Here is a 20,799-nt window from a genome sequence, read left to right as displayed (position 1 = left end):
GGTGAGGAGAGGGTGGGCAAGGCTGGTATCCGTGGGCAGCTGGGAGTGCTGGGGGAGATGCTCTGGCTCCTGGGAGCACACCATCGAGTTATTGTCTCACTGCTGCCAGCCCTCCAGTTTCCACCTTATTTCTCTCTAGAAATATGTTCTTTAAGCATGTAATATCAGGAAGAAATTCTTCCCTGTGAGGGTGGTGAGGTTCTGGCACAGGTTGTCCGGAGAACCTGTGGCTGCCTCATCCCTGGAGGTGTTCAAGGCCAGGTTGGATGGGGCTCGGGGCAACCCAGGATAGTGGAAGGTGTCCCTGCCCATGCCAGGGGGTTGGAATGAAATGAGCTTTAAGGTCCCTTTCAACTGAAACCATTCTAGGATTCTATGATAATATAACAAGGAGAGATGCAAATCCACACAAAATGAAGCAAGGCACAATCAAGAAAAAAAAAATTCTAGTGCCCAAAGCAGAGAGTAAGTTATATATATTCCTTTAACATGCTTGATGAACTCCTGTAGTGCACAAAAGTCAGTAGTTCTGGGTCTGGATCTCCTGGTACTCTCCCAAGTAAAATTTATCACCTTGTTGTAACAATGTCTTTTCTATATTCAGAGAAGAAGAGGAAGGAGGAAACAGATAAAAGATTTGTCAAGATCAGTGTTGGTATCTGCATGTACACATTTGTCTTTGAAGGCACGTATTTTCAGGCAAACTATTTTGTGGCTGACATTACTGAAGGCACGGGGGGTTAGGAATCTAGAAACCACTGTCTGAAGTCTCAGATACAAATAACATTTATGATAAAGGAAACTTTCAAGTGTAGGGCACACCAACAGTATTTAGGTCTCTAACATGAACTTTCAGGGCTCAATGTTGGACTCTGCTCCAGAGTTTGTCTGTAGACTGGTAGATCAGTCTGTTGGACAGGCAACGTTTTGGATTAATTTTTAGATTGCAGTGATCTCATATTCCTTATATGACCCGAAAGGTAATCACAGCCCCTTCATCTTGCTTATTCATCTCTCTGATTCTTTTTCTCTAGGCTGACATTTCTCTAAGCTGACATCAGTGGAATGGAGGTAATGTGCATATGACTCTGATCTTCAGCTTCTGTATCTAAGGAAGGTCTTTCATTCAGGCTGATCTCCAGTTATAAAAGAAATTGTTATGGCTCAGTCTTGGCAGGCTTCAGAAAAACTCCAGCACTTCAAATGCATTCAGTTAATATGCAGAATATTGACTCACTGCTTACTCATATGACTAGCATTTAAAAGACACTTTCTCATTTTTAAAGGATATTATAAATGATGGTTTAATCCTCACAGCCTGGTGAAGTCAATTGGCATAATTTTCCCTTACTAATGGAAGAAACTTGTAGGAAAAAGTAAGATATTTATTAGATGTCATTATTGCTTTTAGATTTATTTCAAGGAAGTGCCCCTGTAATTTGTGCTGAGGTAACTATTGAAAACTCCCAAAAGTGATGGAGGAACTGACTGTAATCCCAGGTGACCGAGGAAAAAGAGACTGCTTTAACATTAAGTTACCTATACTCTGTAGTCCACTTGTTCTGAATGATGTGTAAAGGGAGTTTGAATTTACCAGTATATAGGAATAACACTTGGGCACAGCAGCTCAGCATTACTGATGATGAGGGGTACTGATCCTCAAGTTAGATTTTACAGACTTCACTGACAGCATCTCTCTTGGGACTGCTTAAAGGAAAAGATCACACATTCCAGCCTAGTGAAGGAATGGGTGCATCCTTTTCTAGATATTATTCAGCGTGGATGTCCCAGTTTGCAAATGTTTTTTATGCATTGTCAGTTCGAGAAAAGTTGCAGATGGAAGCACAGCAAACTTGTCTAACTGAGAACAAGGAAAGCAGAAAGTGAGTCTTTCCCTATGGGGCACCAGGAGATGCAAGGAGACAAGGACAGTAAGGAAATTGAAGAAGGGAACAAATCTCCTCAAGATCAGCCTTTTGATAAGTTGGAGTTTGTACCTGTGGAGTTGTCAGTTTGATATGACACACATTTACTAGTTATTTGATTGTATTACTTCGTGGAAGTAATACATGACTGCATCATATGTGTATCCTGAAACATGTCCAGATACGAGGAACCCCCGTGTTACAGAAAGCAGATATTTTTGAACAGAAAAAAACGTTATAGTAAGTGGTCATGCTGTGACAATGAACCTGGCTTTTTGCTTGACCATGATGTGGCCATGTAGCCTAAAAATGAGTTTGATGGACAATTGCAATGATTTCTGCAGATATATTACTCTAGGAGTGTTTGAATAATTTGTCTTTAACTGAAAATGTTTTTATGCTTTTCTTCATAAGCTTGTGTCAAAGCCAGTCCTGTGTTTACAGCTCTCTCATTATTTAAACAGTGAATGCAGCGTGTCCCCTCAAAGGGAAACAGCTGTATTGTTCTGGTGGAACATACACATGGCCAAACTAAGAGGTGACTTGGAGGTTTCCCTTTTTATTTACATTTGTTGCAGAATTCCAGCCATAATCTCAGATGTAATTGGAAAACATCCTTTGCCACCCTGATTTTGTTTCCTTCTTTGTTGTACTGTCCTAGCCATGATGGTTACATGTATACTCAGAGGCTATGGTAGAAGAGAATTTAAAGTTCATTGTGTTGCCCCCAAATCTTTGATTTCATATATATGTTTTATTCAGGATTAAAGTGTATCTTTCTCATATTTTGTTAGAAGTACCATAAGAATATATTACTGAGAGAAGCTTACTATGAGCTAAAACCTACTGTTTATAAATAATGACAAAATATGGAAAATTAGGAAAAAAATTAATGACAGGGCTCCACCACCCTCTAGTACATAAGCACAGAAGCAGTTGTATGAAAACTGGGGTTACAGTATCTAGAAAAAATTCCTTTGCAGTTGTTACATGAATGAAGAGTGTGTGTGAGCCTGTATGAATCCCAGCTCCTTCATTTAGAAGGGAAGAATGCTCTTTTTTTCTGATTGATGTCAGTGGTTTGGAATTAGGCACCTAATATAGTTGGATCTCATGATTATAAGAAGAGCTTCTGTCCTATCTGCCAGATGAACAGGAACACTCTCCACAGGCTGCGGGGTAAATGCTTTTTTTTTATAGGCTTGAATTTGACTAACAGAAGAGTCGGCAAAGCAATTGGTGGTGTCTTGCAGGAAATCTCATGACCCAATGGAGACAAGAAGGTGACTTCCTGGGGAGAAGTATCTTGTCCCTGTACCCCTAGACATACTAAACATTGACAAGAGGAACGTGTTTACAAAGGTTTCCCTAATCTTATGTTTTGGATGGACAAGGCACTTGCTGCTTAGTATAGCTGGCTGTTGGGGCAGAGAATCTCTTCACTATCTGAGGAAAGTCTATCTGAGATATTTTGGAACCCAGCTTTTGTATAGTATTGCAAAGAATTAATTTAGGTTTTCTGGAATGACTTTATCTTTCCTTCCTTCCTTCCTTGCATCCCATGTCCCACCCAGTCTCATCCAGTTTCCTGCTTCTGGTTTATTTATAGCCAAACGTAATAGGTGGGTTTTAAAGAAGTGCCTCGGGGACCACATAGCACAAATCCCTCTGAATTATTGAAAAGTACATTTTTTATATGTATATATTGATGTTTGGTTGCTTTTAGCAGAGGGGGTTAAAAACATTTGTATCGTGAAAAACTATGTAACCCCCCTGCAAAGTACAGTTGCAATGACAGCTAACAAAGTAGATGCACAGATGCTTTTGACTGCTTGGGTAGCTGTGCAGCCTCACACAAAACAAGGATTTTAGCAAACACAGTCTTGTGAGTCTGTTCACAAGCACCAGCTGACAGATTCCTGCAATATACTTTTAGAGTTCATCTACAGTAGGAATTTTTGCTGCCTTCACAGCTTTTGGCTAGCACGAAAGGAGATTTGTGCTGGGGCAACCGCCAAGGCCAAGCCTGCTGTCAGCAGTGATTTGCAAAGAGGCAGTTTACCCTGTTTTCCAGCTGGGACTCGTGCACTCTAGTAATCATAATTACAATATTTAGCTCTAATACAGTGCTTTTAAGATGGGTATCTTAAAACATTATGAGGGACAGAGGGATATCATTAGCTCCTCAACATGTATTATTTTTTGCAACTGCTACAAACTATCATGGGACTGAAGAAGAAGGGAAGAAGGTGAACAGATCTTGTGGTGTTGCTGTGTCTCCTCCAGCCAGTCTGTCCCTGTTGTTATTCCAGCATCCAAAGGGAACAGGAGCTGAACCATGACCGTTTTCCTGCAGCAGAAGCTGAGTACCCGCTGGCCTCCTGAATACAAAAATGAAGTTTCATACTGTTTCCTTTGAATGGAAGCAGCATGACGTGAGTGTGGAAAGAGTGGAACAGTATGTTAAGGGCAACACAACTGAAAGGAGAGAACAGCTGACTCCAAGGGCTGAGCAGATCTGCCCCCTCTGCTTCACTGTGTAGGTTTGTTTTCAGCTCTTCAACTCAGACCGTCTCGTGGGTCTCACAACACATCTCCACAGCTCTGGGCTAGAAAATGAAACAATTGCAAGGAGATTGTTCATTCTTCCTGAAACAAGCTACACAGGCTGTGGGAAATGACAGCTAAGGCTGAACTTTAAAACAACCTGAAAGCACTTAGATACAGAAATGCAGAGTGAAGCCATTCAATAGAGTTAGATTTGGAAGAGAGCCCTGAAAAAACCTGCAGTTATGACTAATCCATTTTTAACGTGTGTGGTTGTAGGTAAAATCACTTCTTCAAAAGATCATTTCTCTCCCTGTTATGGTTGCAGTTCTTTACTGTCCTTTTAGATAAATGACGTGTTGACATGTGAGTTCAGTTACAGATGAACTGCGAGGACTGAATTATTTCTGATGCTGGAGAGGCTCTGGCTGAGCTGCTTGTGAAGGGGAGGAAAGATACAAACAGGATATTCAGTGTCAAGCTGCAGCAGCACCCTGAGAGACCCACCCAGAGGCAAACGCTTGAATGCTCACACTCTCCTTCAGCCAAGTTAGCTGAGGAAACCTGACATAATTGTAGACTGTAGAGCTCCAGTTCTGCAGGGACAAACTCATGCAGTGACATTTTAGAAATGAAATAATCTGAAATGGAAACTTCTTGTTGCACTGAACAAGTCTGTGAGACACCACATGGTTTTACAGGATAGCCTTTGGGTGCATTTATTTTGTTCTCAAATTGTGCCAGCCTTGCTTGCTGGTCCCTTTGCAGGGATCCCTCAGTTCTGTGGTACAGAGGCATTGATGTTAACACGCTGCTACAGGGAGACGTGGTGTGACACTGTGAGTTCCACAGCTGATGTTATGCCAACCCAACATTCACAGACTTTGCAGTCTCATAATCAGTAGAGCTGTGACTAGGAGTGTGAATTCAGTGCAAACAAGCAAGAGGCTGTGGAGGGGAGCAACGTGGAGGTTGTTTAGGCAGGTAGAAGACAGTACAGTGAATCCAACACTGGTGAGATATGCTCAACTTAAAGACTACCTCAGCCTAACTAAGGGCAGTGTTGACAGAGCTTGTAGTAACACACAGTATTGTGAGAGTGAAGGCTGTTCTCTGTGCTGTGTGAGTGTATCTGATATCCGGAAACAAAAGCAGTTGGCGTTTCCCTGGTGTATGCTGAGATGTGGTGCAATGTGATAGAGCAACAGGGAACTCCTTGCTGGCTTTTTGCCCTATGCAGATTCCTTTTGAATTAGGTTGACCTTTAAAGCAAGACCTGCTTATTCTGCTTCTTATTGTCTAAATTCTGCATTGGAGCCTGAGAAACAAGTCTGTGAATCTTGGAGGATTTTTTTAAAGCTCTAATTAGTGAAACAAAATAGGTTGGAAGGAGTCTGAGGAGAGAATCACCAAATGAAAACCATTTTACAGAGCTGTTGCCTTTTATTTTTTGTTTTACTCCGTTCCACAGCAACCCTGGCCTGAGTGGTGCTAGGCTTAAATCAGCACAAAAAATGGTTTGTGTCAAAGAAGACTGGTCCACAACCCTCTCCTGTTGTTAAAAGGCACCTCTGCCTCCTGGTCAAAACAGCACCTTGTTTGCCTTCAGCAATTTGGAAACCCAAAGCTGTGTTCCTGCTGCCAGGGTTTTGTACTAGAGCACTGCAACTGCTTGGCACCAGCAGCCCCATGCAGGAGTTTGGAGGTGAGAGAGGTGAAAGTCAATATCCTGACTAAAAATCTGGAGGTATTTAGGCAGAGGGGCTGTGATGGAAGAACCTCTTCCCCTTTTTGAATTTCTTTAACATTACCATTGCTTCAGTTGCATTTTCACATGTTTTCTCCATGTCTTATTCCGGCAGATTCTGGCATTTCGTGCAGATTATTAAGTGCTGATCGAAGGGCAGCTGAAACTGGAACTCAGCTCTGGGTGGGAGGCAGCAGCTCCTGGGCCAGTGAGAGGCCTCATTGTGGTGCTTCGGAACCTGCAGGTGGGACTGCAGGAGGGGTGGAAGCATGTGAATATTTTTGGTTTAAACACAAGGCTTAATTTTTCAGAAATATGAAGAGGTTCTTCAAGGTTGTGAGAGCCTAAAGCCTTGGATTTCTCCTGCCTCATCTGCCTGCTGGCACGAACAGCCCTGTTGTCCCATTTAGAGTGCGTTTGATCTCTCAGTGACTCATTTCCAAGGCTCGCTATCTGCACCAGCAAGGTACTTCAGGGTTGAGTCGCACCCATGTATCAGCTCTGTTACTGTACCCTGTTATCAGCTACTCCTTTCACTCCTGGGGTGCTCCCGGCCTTTGATCTGTTCCTGAACTGCAGCAACAGCTTTCCTTGTTTTTTAATGCTTCATTACACTGTACAGGGCCATCATCACTCCCCAAATGCTGCAATCTCTGCTACCTATGTGCTGCACTCATAAGTACATCCAGGCTTTTTCTTGAAAGCATGAAATAAACTCTCATTCCCCTCAATCCTCAAATAATCATAATGGAAATCAGTTTACTGCGAGATGGCAATTTCCATCAGACACTATATGGAGGTATAATGATATGGTTAATTATTCCCTTCCTTCTCCCTGTTGCATTTAGCTGCTGCTTTTAAAAATCTGTGGAGCGGGGGCTGTTTACTCCATCCGTATAGCAGCTGGTGCTGTGGGCTCTGACTGGTCTGTAAATCCTGATGTTATTGAGCAGTTCTGAATCCTGTCCCCCAGCAGAAGTCCTTTTTTTGCTGGTCAGGATAGATCTTGTTTAATTTGAGGCTAATTCTGTCAAAGTTAGAGACCCCAGTGGAAAGAAAGGTACTCTGTGTGCAGGAGGACTGAAAGAGCTTTCTGTGTTCTACAGGGGTTTTTTTTACAGTGGCAAGTGGGCAAAAGCAGAGACACACAATAATTTAAAATGTATTTGCTTAAAACCAGCTGAATTCATAGTAATGTTGGAAGAAACCAGCAGCGGCATCTGAGCCGATTCTGCTGGAGACGGTGCTTATCAGATGACCCAGCAAAACCTCCCTGTAGGAAGGCTTGTAGGATTTGGGTCAGAAGTTCCAGCATAACAAGCACATGTCTCTCACAGCTTTCAGAGCAGTCAGTTCCTGCTGATGAGGTGCAGAGCAGTGATCCAACTCGTTTTGTCCATTCTCTCGGGGGTGGGCCTTGGCTAGGCTGTGTGGTGGAGGACAGACAGACGTGTTTGCTGCACTAAGTCTTGTAATAGAGGGAAGGAGGGAAGGCTGTGGTTACCTACATGTTGTCTGCTCATGGGGTCCAGCCAAATGGCACAGCCCATGCCTGCAACACTGGGAATCCTGACCACAGTGTGTTGATCCTATGTGATTTAATAGTAACAAATCACTTTCCTTACACTGGCCAGGTTGGGCTTGTTTTGTTTATGCCTTGAAACCTCTCTTCTCCCCCACACTGTGATCTGTGCCAAACTGTCAAGTTAAAAACTCTGCCTGGTGTGTGGGCAGGAGAAGGGCCACATCCTGGTGCATAAAATGTGTGAGATGTGATACAGGTTAGAGGGGAGGATGAGGTGTGGACAAGAGGTGCCAGTCATGTGCTCAGTTCATGACTTGCCCAGCCTGTTTCACAGACTTGGTAGTTACTGATCCTTGACTATGTTTCAGGCCTGGCCTACAGTCACTAATTGTCAATGTCCTGGGGCTTCTCCCAGGTTTTAATTGTCCCTATTAGTACGATGGATATTGGAAATCAGGACGCACTGGAGAAAGGTGGTAGTGTTATTACTGCGGCCGTTGTCATTGCTGGGGCTGCCATTAAAGCTGCTTACTGGCATTTGCCCTCCTGTGAAATGTGTAGGTGAGCTATTTATAAATGAGCAGAGAGATCCTACATCTCTAGCTTGTGCTCAGATTTAAGGGTTAATCCCTACCAGGAGGTAAGAATCTGTCCAGGACTGCAAAGCAGGTTAGTGGCAGTTGGAAATAATCCACTCCTCCTGAGCTTCAGTGTTGTCAGTATTTCTGGGGGCTGGCAGGGGTGTGGAGAAGCAGCATACTGTTTCCCCATTAGCTCTCCCTGTTCCAGCATGAGCTCCTTTCTTCAGGGCGGAGAGAGGCACTTTTCCTGCTGCACAGCCCCCTCTCCTGTCCTCTGCTTTCTCTACACAGCAGATGCACTCAGCTCTCTCCTGGGCTTCACTCAGCTTCAGTCTTCTCTTGCTTTTACTTTTCCTTTCTGGAGTGGATTCAACCTGGTGTGCAGGAGGGAATTGCCCTTTTCCTGGAGCAGTCCAGTCCCAGACACACAGTAATTAGTCTCTGTACTTCTCAAAAATTCTTCTGAAAGTAGATACAGCCACTTGCTTTCATTATTCCTTTTCCTGTGAGGTGTAAATTGCCTCACCTTATAAAACACGCAGGTTCCTGAACAACAAGATTAATACAGTTGGATTTCTAGTGCAATTATTATCTTTTACTTTTCCACACGTAGATTTGCTGATGACTAGCTTGACTCCCAGATTTTAAAAAGTTGAGGAAGATTACCTACCTTTGAGGCCTGCACCTCAATCTCCAGGGCTGCCCAAAAGGCTCAAGTAGGATTAGGCAGACATGGATGCACCCCAGATGGATAGCAGGAGCCTAATTGCTGTAAGAAACAAGGTTAATGTGATGTGGTTGTAGTGAAGAAATGAGGGTTCTCTCCTTGAGAGCTCCTGGCTTGCTGGCTGGATCTGTAGGACACACTGCCCTCTCTTGGTCCTAGATGGGCTCTGGGTCTGAGCTGAGGAGCTTACCTTTCCTGAGTATCCTGGTGGCCAAGGGATTGCTACTGGATCTGATATGTCCTGTGGTTTATAAACTCAGCTAGAGCTATAGACTTTGTAGGTGATTCCAACATTCCCTCCAGGAGCTTGCGACAGGATTTATATGGAGCTTCAGCACTGCATGAAATCAATTGTGAGAACAGTAACCTATGAGTGATTTTATCATTGTATGCAGGAAAGTGATGTAAGAAACCACAGAAATCTGCTAGACTGATTCTTGAACACGTGGTGAAAGACTTTAATCTGTTTTTGCTTGTAAATGGGGGTTTTATGTAAATGTTGACAAATCATAATTATGACATAAACATTTCAGGGAATTCACACTTCCAGATGCAATGGAGTTGTGGGAGCAATCTAGGAACAGAGACTTGTTTGAGAGAGACATCTCTGACTTGATCTCAGTGGTGCCCTTTGGGGGTTACACTCACTCAGAGCCTGTCCCTGATGCTGCCTGAGTGATTCAGTGTGAGGCTGAGCTCTGCACTTCTCCATACAGGTTATACAAACAAGTGGGATGTAATGGTTCCACATTGTCCCATTTCTGCTACATGTTGTTATTGTTGCTGCCCTTGTGTGGTTTATGTTTATGTACTGGCAGTGTTTGGCATTGTGTTCAACCTTTTTCATGTCCTGGACAACCTCATAAATCTGCTCTATCTACTTTTTGGATTACTGAAATTTCATGTTACAGCAAGATGGAGGAGTGATTGTATTCTTATGTTTTGTCTTATATCAAAACAATTATTGTCAGCAAGAAAATCCACTGTGACTTGGAAGTGCATGTGCTCATGGCATGTACTCTTGGAGGAGCAGCAGCTGGAAACAGGCAGTGCTTGGGTCAGAACAGCCAGTACATAAGTTGATGGATATCTCCCCTTTAATCTATATTCACATGGAGCCACAGAGGTAGTTCTGAAAAAGAAAGAAAAAAAAAAGATAAAAGAAGATACTGTGGTCCCACATCTCATCTGTCTTACCTGTCTTACTCAAGGGGTCATGTCCCCTCACTGTACACTCCCCATGTGTGTTGCAAATCACCCTGTGTGCCTGTAGCTCTGTCTCTACACCATCCCAGTGCTGCCTGCTCTGTGCTGTCACTGCCTGGCTCCCCACAGCTGGGAAGCCCCCAGGGACTATGCCCACAGCTTGTTAAACCCTAGGTAAAGTTAAAATCTAAACACATGCACAGGGAATGAGAGAGCTGGGTTTTCTGCATCACAGAAAGGGAGCTCGTGCACACCTCCCAGAGACTGCCTGAAATCACGAGCTGCAGGGCAAGGCCTGGGCAGGCTTAGGGTGGGCTCTGGGCACTCCTGCTTCGAAGCAGAGGGGAAGAGCAGGGCAGAGTTACTCACATGAGAAAGCCTTTTGCACTCAGACAGGAGGAGCAGGCTCCCTCTCAGTTTGCTTTTGCCAAGTTCCTGAGGAGACATCTGTGTTTTAGGAACCCACTGGACTGGGGCACAGGAACCTGCTCAGTGCCAGGTTCTCTTTCTTATGATTTTAAAAGGAAAAAGAATCACTTCTGACCCACAGCACCACACAGGAGGGAGTGCCTGTTCTTGAGCTTTCCCAGCCCCAGATGTAAAGAAGCCTGACAGCACACAGTGTTCAGAGGAAGGGGCATTCAAATGATGTTTCTGCTTGCTTGCCTTTGCCAATTTCTACTTCAACAAATATATTTTTTATTCATAATTCTTTAAGATGGAGCTGAGACGCCTCATTTTGGTTTCTGAATCCTGAGGGGCCAGTAGGTACAAAGAGACATTGTGTTCACATGAAGCTGGTTACCTGACCTGCTCTTGTCCTGTGACAGCTAAAACACAGCATTAAGTGGGAAAGCCTATGCTGGCTAAAAGGGCTCTGCTAGCATTTGCCCCTGTGGTGCTGGGGAACATGAAGCAGCCACAGCCCCAGAACACTGGATTTTCTCTGTGCTACTCAGAGTGACAACACCCCTGGCATGTGGGTTTAGTGAGCACGAGAGACGCTCCATACCCATTTTGGAGCTTGCCTTTTCCTCTGGCAGCCCACAGGTTTTCTCAAGCCATGAGCTACACCTTGCATTCTCAGCCTCTGGACAACCACAAACCAGATTATGGTGGGAGGATGCCAGGAAGGGGAACCTTTTCATAAAAAGGATCTGCCATCACAGGAAAGAATGACTTCTCTCTCACTAGATCTCCCTATCTGTGCTCCTCCATCCCTCCTTTCTGAGGGATGTGTGTGTCACATCTGTGTTCTAGGAGTTTGTGACATCTTTTTTTGTGAATCTGCTATGCAGTGAATGCTCACACGTGTTAATGGTCTGCAGGCTGTGTTGTGCCTTCCTTACTCCCATGCTGGTGAGAAAGCAGCTCTCTGAAAGTGGAAAGTTCCTGCCTCCATGCCCAGTCTTGCTGCTTCTTTCCATGGCCTTGTGTGCTCACTGCTGGCAGTAAGCTGCTCCGTGCTGGTGCTTCCTGGCTGGGCTAGTGTGAGGTAAAGACACTCTCCAAGTCTGAGATCATTCCAAATCTCCACTTGGTATTTTTATAGTGATTTACACCTTTCTGAGGTCAGGCCTTTGAACCAGAATTTTCTTTAAAACTGAAATGAAAAGGGAAAGCTGGAAAAACAGCCAAAGGATTTTTTTTTTCCAATGTAACAAGCCAGGATTTGAAGACAGCCTTGGATTGCTGCTGTCAAGCTGCATGGGGGACACTGTACGTGTGGCAGCCTCCTTGTTGAGTGATCAGCTTGTGCAGGTTGGGCTGTCAGTGACAGCCTGGACAAGCAGGTAGCCACCAACAAGTCCAGACAATTTGTTTTGCAGTTCTCGTGCTTCAGCTTGACCAAAATCCTATCCTGACCTTATAGCTACAGGCAAGACCAAAATGCCTTAGCAACTGTTATTTATCCACTTACATTAGTCACTCATGTAATTAGAAGATAAGGCAAGGTGCATTCCGCGGGCAGGAGCCTTGCCACCGCGGCTGGCTGTGGCTGCTGCCACCAGAGGACACTGTTGGATAGTCTATGGATCCCTCCCGGCGTGGCAGGGCGCGTTCCCTCTCAGGTTTGTCTCAACTTCATCATCCTGCACTCCCAGCCTCAGCCTCCCTCCCTCCACCACTCTCTGCTAAACTCGCTGTCCTTGGCACTCTTTGCTCTGGCACTGGTTTCTTTGGAGCAGTTCCCTGCAACCCCGACTATCCATTTTCCTCGGGCAGTTTTATCACCCAAGGTCATGGTGTTGTAGTATCTTGTGTTTTGTTCTGTCCCTCCTCCCCAGAGGCAGGTAGCCAAGACACCAGTTTGCTGGGAGCATGTCAAGGACCTGCATGGAGCTGCAGGACTTGGCACACTCGGACCAAGAGACATAAGCCAGACCCAACCTACCCTGAAGTTTGGAAACCCTCTGAGTGGAGATTTGGGTTTGAAGCTGTTTAGGAGATTAAGTTCAGTCTAGGTTCAGATCACTCCAGTTCTCCATGTTAAAAAAAAAAACAACCCCCAAATCCCATAATTCTATTTCCTGTAATAAGCGTGAAGTGTAAGGTTCATTGCTTTTGAAGTTAGTGCCTTGATGGTTTGTGCAATGAGAAAGACGTGTCATTACTTGCTTGAAATAAATAATAAAAAAAAAGTGTCAGATTGCTTTTTCAGATGGAAAGAGGCATTCCTTAAGGAACCTGAACAGGTGAGCATGTGAGTGATGTGGTTCTCTTCCTTATTCGAGCGAGTTGAATAATTTTTGTGTTAAAAGTGCCTCCTCTCAGGGCTAGTTACTGAGCCTGGCCTTGAGGCCAGGCATAGAGGCAGTGTCCATCACTGCTGGGGGGAGATTTCTCTTACCCAACCCCAAGGACTGCAGCTTGTTTGCCTTGTACAGGCAGCCCTGGGGACAGGGGAGTGGAGGAAAGACTGTGGGCCTTGTGTGGGGGCTGTTCACTCATGGTGGCAAAAATGGATTTTGCTCCTTATGAAGATGGGGCTTCCTTAGGTCCAAGCTGAAGCAGACAATCTCTTTTGACTGATTCTCTGCAGTTAAACCCATGGTTTGCACTTTCCTTGAACCTGCTTCAGTGCTGGCTACCATCGTCTGCAACTTCTCTAGACTTTTGGAGCCACTTAGCAAAGTGATGGAGAATTGTCCCTGCTCCAGGTGTACGGAGACAAATGCACAGAGATAAATGCAGGACTTAATTCTGAATGTAAAGCTGCTTCATCTGTGAGAAGTTTTGGGATGATTATCATTTCGGAAAGGAAGTTCTTCTGCTCTAGGATCCTCCATGGCTTGAAGTATCTTTGGATTTGCAGCATTGCCTGAAGATAACAACAAGGTTATTACCATTGACTGTTCTGTCTTTCACTGCTAACACACAGGTTTAGAGGAAACATGGATCTGTATCTGTGCTTGTGTCATTTGGCATAGTTATCTTGAGTTCAGAGTTTAGTCCACCTGAGAATCTTGTCCATCTTGTACACACAGAGCTTTGTTTTATGTAGTGGTATTTCTGCAAACATCTTTACCAAGTGCTAATAGCACACCAGAAAGTTCATGCTTGTGCTTTAGTGAGAACTAGTGTGCTGAAGAACTCCATGCCTTGTGCTTTGACCAACAAATAGGGCTTCAAACACCTTTTGGATGGGGAAGGGTTTTTTAGGTGGCAATTTCCTCTCTGTTCAAGAGATGCTTTGTTCAGGATGTGCCCGCAACAGTTAGGGGAATTTAACTGATCAACTCATGAGTGCTTTTATATTTGAAGTGCTTAAAAAGGGGATGGTGATTTTTGAAATGAAGAATAAAAATGGTCTGGCAGTCAAATGATGTTTAAGGATGAATGTGGTGTAGGCAGTGTTCCCTTGTAATATGTCAGGAGGCGGGAGGCAGCAGTCTGTGTTAATTATGCTTATGGTGAGCAGCCAGTGCCTGTGCTTGAGCCAGGACTAACTGTTCTGATTATGATTGATTGGAATTCCAGAGAAGGCTCAAACTCAGTGTGACTTCTCTAAGGGGTAGATTAAGTATGCTGAGATGATAATAACAATTCATTAAAGTTTTATATTCTTTATGGTGCTTTTTCCCTTGTGACAGTAGAAGCATTTCTGTAATCCAGAGCATGTTGGAATATTCCTAGAACATTTCTTTCCTAAAGAGTTTTCTTATTCAGAAGACTGCCTCAAGTAACTGGGAATGAAACTTTGCTGCAGAGCCCCAAATTTCATATGCATGTAGCAACCTGGAAATTGATGCAAAGAAAAGGGAAGTGCTGAAACTCATAAGAGAAACCTCCCTGCTGCCCTCCATCCCACATTCCTGCAGTGGCTAAGGAGTTTGATAGGGCGTCCTGGTTTTCACAGAGACACTGAAGAGTCTTCATGTTACCAAGGTTTAGGCCATGTGTTAGAAAAGTAGTTTCCTCCTGTAGTTGAAACAAAAAGAGATATTCTGGCATGAAAATATCTAGTCTGATGATAAAATTCTCTGGAGGGTTTTCTTGCAGTTAGCAACCATACTGTGGAGGAGAGGCACCCCCACCACCTTTTTAAAATAATGTTTTTTGTCTGAGTCTCTCTCTTGCAAGTATCTTTGTAAACACAGTCAATATATAGAGATGGAGAGACCAGAACCTCATGGCTGAGGTCTGGTGCAGAGGAGTAGGAGGACACCAGTGATCTGCTTTCGTGGAGCCAGCATGTGGAAGCCCCTCACACTGTGCCTCAGTTCCTCCCTTTGCAGACAGGGGGATTTGGTAACAAGTGCCTTGCAGGATAACTCCCACAGTGTGGCATTGGTGTCTCTGTAACAGGGGGCCCCAGCAGAGCAGCTCTTGCAGTAAGATATGATTTAAATTATTTAGGGTGTTGTCATGTGATCACAACTGATTGAGTTCCTGTGGCTTCACAAGTTGCCATCTGTTATCATCCCCATTATGAATTATACATTAGCTTAAATCAAGTCTTAAACCAGAGGAGTTCAAGCAAAGTCCTCACCCAATGATACCATAAGACTGTCTTTAGGGTGTTGGTACTGGAGTACTGGATCTAAAACACTGCAGAGATGATACTGGTCTGATACAAGCTCTCTCTGCTATTTCAAACCATCCTGTCAGATTCCCTTGTAGTGGCAGGCTTTATGTTGGGCTGGGTGTCACTGGCCTCCTGATGTAGGCTTATAAATCTGATCAAAACTCCATTGCCTATGTCCTGGCTAAGTGGACATAAATGAGACCACAGTACCACACCAGAATCCCAGAGATCTCAGGATCATGTGGTCAGGGAGCTGCTGCTGAAGGCACAGTGACCACATGCTGAATTGCTGGCTGGCTTGATGTGAGGCTTTGGGAAGCTGTCAGCTCTGGCAGTGCCATGAGCCCTCCTGTAAAACCTTACAGCACATGTGTGTGCAGTGGTATTAAAGTGGCCATTGCAGTAAAACACTTCAAGCCCAACTCAGACATTCACCAGAGTTCTCTGGCTTGGAAGTGTTGTGTCCAGAAACCTGCCTCTGCCAGGACATTCCCATTTCTCAAGCTGATCTACAGTGCATCAGCTGGTCAGTGCCCTCTCCCCAGGAAGGAGAGGTGCCTTGAGCTGCTCCAGCTACATGTATGGGCAGTGCCCTCTTAGACCAAAGTGCTGTTGCTCCTTCAAAGCTCAGGAAGCTCCTGCTGGTCTAACTTTGAAGTCTTTCCCTTTTGGTTGTGTAGCTTATATTGGAACTGCAGTGGTGAAAGCAATTAGGGCCTACTATCCTTTCAAGGGTGCAATTCCCTGATGTCTCATCCTCTCTCAAGTCCCATTTAGAGGCCAGGTTTTCCCTGCCTGTGGTACCCCAACACAAGGCAGTAAGTTTGGCAGCCCAGGGTGATCAGGACAGGCTTGGCTCTCACTGCAGTTCTGGGACTTGCTGAATTTATACACGTTTGCTGGGCAGCAGATTGGGTCAGTGACCTTGTTCTAACGTGAAGGCAGGTAGTTTATTACTATCCATTTGAGATTCTATAAAATAAACAGTTCTCTCTGTGGGAACAGGCAGCAGAGATTACTGTAGCTAAATCAAGACCTACTTGGCAAGTGGGTGCAGTAGGGAACGCAGAAAATTCATGGCATCCCCAGAAGCCAAGTGCTTTCACATAGATGGTGTGGCTGTCCTGAGGAGGACCACTGGGATCTGTGAGCCAAACAGGATGGATAGGCAGGGAATGAATGTCTCCTGGCATCAGCAGTGGCTGTAATGATAATTCCTGTTTGAATTTTGGATCATAAATCTGTTTGTGTCTGCAAGGACCCTTCCAGTGGCTCCAGATTTATCTTAGTGTTGGGAGCTATTTTTTTACAGCTGGAGGGTGCTTGTTCCATCAGCTGACACAAGGGCTGACTCTATGGCTCCTGGTTTCTGCCCTTGGATATCTGAGGGCAAAAATCCTTTGACTTCAGAGGATTGTGTGTTGGTCACACAATGCCTGTGCTAGAAATAGAACTATGTCCCTCCTCTTTAAAGCAAGGCCAGATTCTCTTTCTTCAGCTCAATGTGCAGAGCCCTTCCCCTGGGAGAGAGCCAGCCATCTCTTCTCTCCCAAATTCACAAGTGCCCATAACTCTTGCAGTTTTACAGAGAGCTGAACAATCTCTTCATCTGGGACAGGAATTCAGAATATTTTTCAACCTCTTTTGAAAAGAGGGAGTTGAATAGGAAGGAACAGTGTTAAGATTTTTGTAAACTGAGGTTGTCATATCAGAGATCTTCTCTCACATTTTGTCCCCATGACTTTGCAATCTGCAAATGAAGAGAAAGAATGGTGAAGCTCTGGATGCTGGGGCCATAGTGGATCAGGAAGAAAGGAGTAAGAAAGCAAAGGAGAAAGAGTTGGGATTTAGTGCAGACCACCAAGATGGGAGAAAAGTGAGACAAATTCTTGAACTAAGTCTTTAATTGCTCCAAACCACAGGGTATTGTGCCTGGGGGAGATGGGGAGAGACTGGTTATGCAATTTCATCCTCAATCATGCAAAGGCAAAGTATTGGACAAAGGGATTGCATTAGATATATTGCAGTTGGAGCCTAGGAGAGCATTTGATACATGGTCTTACAAGATCTTGCCCTCCCTCTGAAATTGTTTGGCTTGTTTTGGATAGGAACTCAGTCATGGGGATTAGTAGCAATGACAAATGATACATGGTTCTGGTCATGCAGATTTTCAACCAATGTGACTGATGAAAGTTTTTGATTCATCCATTTCACTGAGGGCTCCTCCTGTGCATTAGCAAAGCAGTAAAGAGCATTTTAATGATAGTTTTAGGTGAGATGTTTTTCAAACATTACTGATTACCTTGTACATGAAGCATGGCAGAAACCAGGAAGCTGGTCATTTTGGTGGGAAAGTGATGGAATATTAGAGGAGGAAAAGTAGTTTTTCTGTATGAGAGAAACATCTGAAAGCAAAATTCTTTAGGAAGGAGGAACCCTGAAAGCTTCAGTGTGAGAGACAGCAAAGTATGGGCACTTGGGTGTGTGTGACAGACTAATAGCAGTAACTCAAGTCAGGTTATTGGGCTGGACTGGGATGGGCCAAGTGGCATAACTCCATGGAAATCTATAGAGATTTGGCAGTTTATCCCTGCTGAAGATATTGCTGGAGTAGAATTTACTGCCAAGAAATTACCAATCAACTGGATCGAAATCTGAGCTAAAAGTATGAGGGATGAGTTAAATAAATCTATTTGCCTCCAAATACTAAAGAAGGGAGTCTGCTTAGCTCAGGCCAGAGAAGAAGGAGAGAGGCTGTGCAGGAGCCTGCCAAAATCACAGAGGTGTGGGATTATTACTGAGTGATGTGGGAGGACCTGGCACACTTGAAAGGAAGCCAAGTATGGCACTAAAGTCCATTCTTTGGGAGCAAGACAGTTGGCTGGGAGGCAGCCTTGCTGACCAAATCAGTCTTCCTACCTCCTGTTAGCATTGCTGCCGGTCCATTTCAGGAGAGAGTTGTGTGATCAGAAAGTTACTTTTTAAAATAATATTTAGTTTTGTATCTTCATTCATTCCTGTCATTGTGATTTCGTTCCATAAAAACAGCTCTGGGATTGTTAAGGGCTGTTCTTTAAGGTAGGACATAGAGTAGAAAAGGCAGCATGTGTTAAGCAAGGAGAGAACAGCTGGGTTTCAAACACTTACTGAGTTTGGTCCTTCAGGCAACTCTTTAAGAATTTTGCACTAACAGAAAAGGAGAGAAGAAAGGAGAAAGTGGAAGGGAGTGTTTATATTGAAATCTTTATTTAGTTCCAAAAGCCTAGAGCAAAGCATCAAAATACAAGAGTGCCTCATACAAGCCAAGACAGGGAATAGAGTTTCCATTTTATTCCAGATGAGAAGTAGGTCTTGTTATAAAGGGGGTTGGGTGACAAAGCTAAATGTAATTTAAATTTCTACTTCAATCTATTTTTAATTATTCATGCGTAGATTCTTTTGTAGGGTTAACAAGGAATTTGCCAGAAGCCAGCCCAGAAAGGCTTGAGTTGTAGTTTTCCAGCAGACATCCTGAAAATACACTGTCACAGGCAATCAGTGTCCTTGGGGAGGTGGCCAGTTAGCAGGGTGTTTACTAATTGGGATCATTCCCTAGTGGATAATTGTTTGTGACACCCACACTGATTGGACTCACAATATCTTCCCATCCTGCAAATGGTCTGTGACAGTTTTGATGAACTTGAAGTTTGGAGTCTGAATAAATCTTCAGAAGGGAAAAAAAATTCTTCCACTGGAATATATATGTAGAAGAGCAGAGTTGTGCCCTGGGTTAGCCCCCAAGAAAGGAGCCACATGAGCACACATAGAGAGAGGCCCATCAGTGGGTCTTGTCACACTTTCTACTTTTTCCTCCTGTGTTAATTAAGAGACTGGAGGAGGACCAGCCATGCCAAAATAAAAATGGGAGAGTTGGTTTAGCTCGCAGAGGACAGGGATGTCCTAACCAAGGACTTTTGGACTTAGGGGTGAATTGCAGATTTATTGAAATATCTGCATGAGTTCAGATGCAGGTCAGGTCTTGCTGGCACAAAATAGCAAAAGCAATGCATATGTCCCCAGCAAACAGGCAGTTCTCTGGGCTGGGAGCAGTATGCAAACATAATTTTGCAGAGGAGATACAGAGATTTTTTGTTTGTTTGTTTCTGGGGGCCGGATCAAAATGTATTTTACATTTTTGGTACATTTGACTGTTACACTGGTATGTGCTTTATGGCCAGATCGAGGATCACAGAACTGCAAGAGCATTCTCGTCCAGTCCTCTGCTCAAATCTTATTTGTCCTTCTGGTATAAACATAAATGGTATTTTCACTCATTTGACAGAAATGTCATTGTCTTGCTTTGTCTAATTTGCATCTGTACTGCACCAAGGTGAGCAGGAGATGCAGCAGGTATATTTTTTGCTGTTATGAGCTCAGAGCTGCAGTTGGATTCTGCGAGTTCCATGCTAGTGCAAATGCACAGCATTTGCCAGATTTCAGACTGAGAATGAAGTTGCAGGACTGATCTCTGGCCATGGATCAATGATATGATATTCTGGGCTTCCCTGCTCCCAAAAGGTCCTGAGTGATCAATAATTCTTCTATACATATTTCAGGAAGACTCTGGCAAAATTAGTACCGGACATATATCAGGTAAGAATCACTGCTACAATTCCCATATTCACTGTCTGGACCTTTTGATTGGGAAGTAAGGAATTAAAGAAGCATTACTCTATAATAAGCTTGGCGAGCTAGAGAAGTTTTTAGTGCTGTTAGAATAAACCTATATCCATGTCCTGGCTAGTAATACACTAAAATAATGGCTAAAGCATAGGGGACAATGATTCAAAGGTGTCCAATGGCAGCAGAGCTCATATTCCTGTCTAGAACAAAGGTCAGTTGTCCTCCTGAGCCAGAAACCATTCCAGGAGACAGAGCTCTCCTGTTGTAGTAGTCATACTCCATTCCACAAGCAAATGAAGTTCCAGATACAAATGGGCATGGAAAATTATGAGAAGCCATCTATACCTGACCTTTGGAAAATGGGAATTCTTTATATAATCTCATTTCTTCCAGATCCTCCCTGCCCAGCCAAGTGAGAAGTGTCCCACAGAAGGCCAGCTCACTGGATGTTTTAATGGTGGCCCTTGTAGAACTAATCATAGCAAGCTGACTGATGGTGTATGATACAATAGTAAATCCCTCATCCCAGCAGTCTTAACAAAATGCAAACAGTTCTCTGAAGATCTGGCTGGATACTCCAGAATGTTCTCCATAAACTCATCACTGTGAGCTGTGGTTGCACTGCATGCATTCAGTAGTAGTTGACTGAGTTAGATGGTGGGAGAGAAACCAGTGCCTTGTCTCTGCAAAGCTGAAGGTACTTCTCAGGAGATCAAAACTGCAACATCGAGGAAAAAAGTGCCAGGGCATGGAATTGTGTAGCTTCATAGTTTCTGAAGATGTGTTGTTTAATTCTATACAGAATCATCAGTGTAGTGAGAGCTGCACCCAGCACAGCAGAGACTGGATG

Source organism: Manacus vitellinus, unplaced genomic scaffold (genome assembly GCF_001715985.3).
Source record: "Manacus vitellinus isolate BGI_N305 unplaced genomic scaffold, ASM171598v3 scaffold_21_pilon, whole genome shotgun sequence".
Taxonomy (NCBI): Eukaryota; Metazoa; Chordata; class Aves; order Passeriformes; family Pipridae; genus Manacus; species Manacus vitellinus.
The sequence above is the reverse complement of the archived record's forward strand: the minus strand, read 5'-3'. Positions refer to the sequence as shown.